We start from the raw sequence: 4,969 nt of genomic DNA on the forward strand, positions 1-4,969 counted from the left end.
AAAAAAAAAATGAGTCACTTTTATTCCTATTACAAGGTATGTAAAGTTTGACAGGACCCCTTAAAGTGAAAGTAAACCCATCCACGTGCCAGAAATGTAACACTCCCATTGGTTGTGCTCTCAACCAAACTGTCAAATGGCTGATGTCATAACTGAACACATGTGTAGCATCATGGCAGTTGTAGAATAAACAGAGGCAAAGATGGCAGCTTCCTTGGCTGAAAATGATAGGAGAGTTTACTACCACTTTAAATGTGAGATCTGGGTTCAAAAAGACCTCCGATCTCACGTTTACACTTAAATGCAATAAAATGACAAAAAAATGTTTTTTCCCTTTAAGACCATTGCGTTTGACGTTGCTTCCACCATCTAATGTTATGGAGCCGAGTGGGGGCCATTTTTCCCTCACTTGGCTCCAGGCTTGTCAGGGGAGAGGATGCAACCGTCTCCATCGCTACCGACGGCTCCAGTAAGTGGCAGAGATGACCGGAGCACAGCGGGAGTGGGCCCCCCTCCCACAGTGAATATGCTGCAGAGACCACTTTTATCTTAAAGAGAACCGCCCCTGTTTTTGAAAATACCAGGGTTATGGCAGCTAGGAATATACTAGGAGCACATGATCTGTCTCCTCTCCCCTGACAGGATGTGGATCTGTGTATTTACACACACAGATCCATGTGCCTGCTCTGTCACAAGTGATCGCAAGTGCCCGGCAGACATTATGGCTACCGGGCACCCGCATTGGCTCCTCAGCCCCACGAATAGAGCTTTATTTTGGTTTTGGTGGTATTTAATCACCTCTGCGGTTTTTATTTTTTGTGCTATAAATAAACAGAGCAACAATTTTGAAAAATTATTTTTTTTTACTTTTTTCTATAATATATATCCCAGATATATATATTTAACCACTTTCAGACCGGACCATTTTGCTGGTAAATGACCAGAGGTCTTTTTACACTTTGGCACTGCGCTGCTTTAACTGGTAATTGCGCGGTCATGCAATGTTGTACCCAAACAAAATTTGCGTCCTTTTCTTCCCACAAATAGAGCTTTCTTTTGATGGTATTTGATTGCCTCTGCGATTTTTATTTTTTGCGATATAAACGTAAAAAGACCGCAAATTTTGAAAAAAAATGATATTTTCTACTTTTTGTTATTAGAAAAATCCAATAAACTCAATTTTAGTCATACATTTAGGCCAAAATGTATTCAGCCACATGTCTTTGGTAAAAAAAAAGTCAATAATTGTATATTTATTGGTTTGCGCAAAAGTTGTCACATCTACAAACTAAGGTACGTTTTCTGGAATTTACGCAGCTTTTAGTTTACGACTGCCTATCTCATTTCTTGAGGTGCTAAAATGGCAGGGCAGTACAAAACCCCCCCAAATGACCCCATTTTGGAAAGTAGACCCCCTAAGGAAATTGATAAGAGGCATGTTGAGCCCATTGAATATTTTATTTTTTTGCCTCAAGCGATTGAATAATGACAAAAAAATAATTTTTTTTTTTTTTTTACACAAAGTTGTCACTAAATGATATATTGCTCACACATGCTATGGGCGTATGTGAAATGACACCCCAAAATAAATTCTGCTGCTTCTCCTGAGTATGGGGATACCACATATGTGGGACTTTTTGGGAGCCTAGCCGCGTACGGGGCCCCGAAAACCAAGCACCGCCTTCAGGCTTTCTAAGGGCGTAAATTTTTGAGTTCACTTCTAACTACCTATTACAGTTTTGAAGGCCATAAAATGCCAAGATGGCACAAAACCCCCACAAATGACCCCATTTTAGAAAGTAGACACCCCAAGCTATTTGCTGAGAGGCATGTTGAGTTCATGGAATATTTTATATTTTGCCACAAGTTGCGGGAAAATTACAAACTTTTTTTTTTTTTTTTTAACAAAGTTGTCACTAAATGATATATTGCTCATGCATGCCATGGGCATATGTGAAATGACACCCCAAAATAAATTCTGCTGCTTCTCCTGAGTACGGGGATACCACATATGTGGGACTTTTTGGGAGCCTAGCCGCGTACGGGGCCCCGAAAACCAAGCACCGCCTTCAGGCTTTCTAAGGGCGTAATTTTTTGATTTCACTCCTCACTACCTATTACAGTTTTGAAGGCCATAAAATGCCAAGATGGCACAAAACCCCCACAAATGACCCCATTTTAGAAAGTAGACACCCCAAGCTATTTGCTGAGAGGCATGTTGAGTCCATGGAATATTTTATATTTTGCCACAAGTTGCGGGAAAATTACAAACTTTTTTTTTTTTTTTTCACAAAGTTGTCACTAAATGATATATTGCTCACGCATGCCATGGGCATATGTGAAATGACACCCCAAAATAAATTCTGCTGCTTCTCCTGAGTATGGGGATACCACATATGTGGGACTTTTTGGGAGCCTAGCCGCGTACGGGGCCCCGAAAACCAAGCACCGCCTTCAGGCTTTCTAAGGGCGTTACAGTTTTGAAGGCCATAAAATGCCAAGATGGCACAAACCCCCCCCAAATGACCCCATTTTGGAAAGTAGACACCCCTAAATTTAGGGGTACACTAGTGAGACTAGGTAATAAATGGCGGGTGCCCTGAAACTATAAAAAAATAACTAACCAACCAGCGTCACCTGTAACAGTTATATGGTGATCACTGGTGAAAGGGTTAACTAGGGGGCAATTAGGGGGCTTTATGCGGTAGTATATGGGGGTCCCTGGCGCTATAAAAAGCTGCAGCGAACCTAAATACCTACCTGCCTAACTAGCGTCACCTGTGACACTAATACAGCGATCAGAAAAACGATCGCTTATTAGGCTGGGTTCACACTGGAGCGATGCGGGAACGCCACGAATGCGCGGCGGGTTCCCGCATCGCATGCCTCCCGGCGGCAGTTCACACTGCCCTATGCGAACTGCTGGGAGTGTCAGTGAAATGTTACTGACACCCCCAGATCAGTTCGCATATCGCAGTGCGATCTGCAAACTCGGATCGCATGGTGTGAACACCCATGCGATCCGATTCTGCTGCGGGCCAAAAAAAGGGTCCCGTGCGAATTTGCGGCGGGTGCGGCGAATGGCTGAACTCGAATCGCACAGAGATCGGATGTGATTTGCACTGCAGTGCGGTGCGAATCACATCCGTTCTCATAAACCGCTGCAATGTGAACCCAGCCTTAGTGACACTGGCGACGGGGGGTGATCACGGGGTTAAACCTTTATTGGGGGGGTTAGGGGGGTACCTTAGAACTAAAGGGGGCTAACCCTAACTGCCCTAACAGTTATTAGTCACAAATGACACCCGCCGGGTGATCAGGGGGTTAAACCTTTATTAGGTAATAAATGGCGGGTGCCCTGAAACTATAAAAAAATAACTAACCAACCAGCGTCACCTGTAACAGTTATATGGTGATCACTGGTGAAAGGGTTAACTAGGGGGCAATCAGGGGGCTTTATGCGGTAGTATATGGGGGTCCCTGGCGCTATAAAAAGCTGCGGCGAACCTAAATACCTACCTGCCTAACTAGCGTCACCTGTGACAGTAATACGGCGATCAGAAAAATGATCGCTTATTAGGCTGGGTTCACACTGGAGCGATGCGGAAACGCCGCGAATCCGCGGCGGGTTCCCGCATCGCATGCCTCCCGGCGGCAGTTCACACTGCCCTATGCGAACTGCTGGGAGTGTCAGTGAAATGTTACTGACACCCCCAGATCAGTTCGCATATCGCAGTGCGATCTGCAAACTCGGATCGCATGGTGTGAACACCCATGCGATCCGATTCTGCTGCGGGCCAAAAAAAGGGTCCCGTGCGAATTTGCGGCGGGTGCGGCGGGTGTGGCGGGTGCGGCGGGTGCGGCGAATGGCTGAACTCGAATCGCACAGAGATCGGATGTGATTTGCACTGCAGTGCGGTGCGAATCACATTCGTTCTCATAAACCGCTGCAATGTGAACCCAGCCTTAGTGACACTGGCGACGGGGGGTGATCACGGGGTTAAACCTTTATTGGGGGGGTTAGGGGGGTACATTAGAACTAAAGGGGGCTAACTCTAACTGCCCTAACAGTTATTACAGTCACAAATGACACCAATGCAAAAAAAAATGACATTGGTGTCACTGTGACTGGGGGGCAGGGGTAATTGGGGGGGTGATCGGGGGGTAAAGGGGGGTGTGAGTGTGCCTGGCATGTTCTACTGTGTGTGTAGAGTGTTGGTGCAACTTACTGATCCGCTCTCCTCCGTGTCGGAACGAAAAATACCGACACGGAGGAGAGAATACATCACTTCCTCTCCTGTGTTTACATTACAGGAGAGGAAGTGATGTCACCGGGGATTTCTATTCGTCGGGAGCGATCGCGAGGGGGTGGCCATGAATGAATGGCCGTCCCCTCGTCCGGGATCGCTCCCGAACGAATACCGACCGCCGCAGGCACCGGGCGGGGGCCCGATCGGGCCCCCGACCCGCGGGAGGCAAGGGACGTACATGTATGTCCTTATGCCTGCCCGTGCCATTGTACCGACGTACATCGGCGCGCGGCGGTCGGCAACTGGTTAAAAAACACATTTATTCATCAGTTTAGGCCAATAGATATTCTTCTACATATTTTAGGTAAAAAAAATCTCAATAGGCATATATTGATTTGTTTGCGCAAAAGTTATTGCATCTACAAACTATGGAATAGATTCAAGGACTTTTGCTTATTTTTTTGTTTTTACTAGTAATAGTGGTGATCTGCAATTTTTAGCAGGACTGTGATGTTGCAGAAGACAAATCTGACCCCCAATTGGCACTTTTTGATGGGCAGTGACATTATTACATTGATCAGTGCTATAAAAATGCAAATCCCCATTCTGCCTCTACATTAGGCGATCGCGGTTCGCCGTCAGACATTGAGTCTGCCTGACCTGCGGGCTAACTCATGCAGCGAGAGCAGGCCGCCAGTGGTGCACGCCCGCAATTGCAC

Source organism: Lithobates pipiens, unplaced genomic scaffold (assembly GCF_037356315.1).
Source record: "Lithobates pipiens isolate NorthernLeopardFrog02 unplaced genomic scaffold, aLitPip1_a1.2 Scaffold_18, whole genome shotgun sequence".
Classification (NCBI taxonomy): Eukaryota; Metazoa; Chordata; class Amphibia; order Anura; family Ranidae; genus Lithobates; species Lithobates pipiens.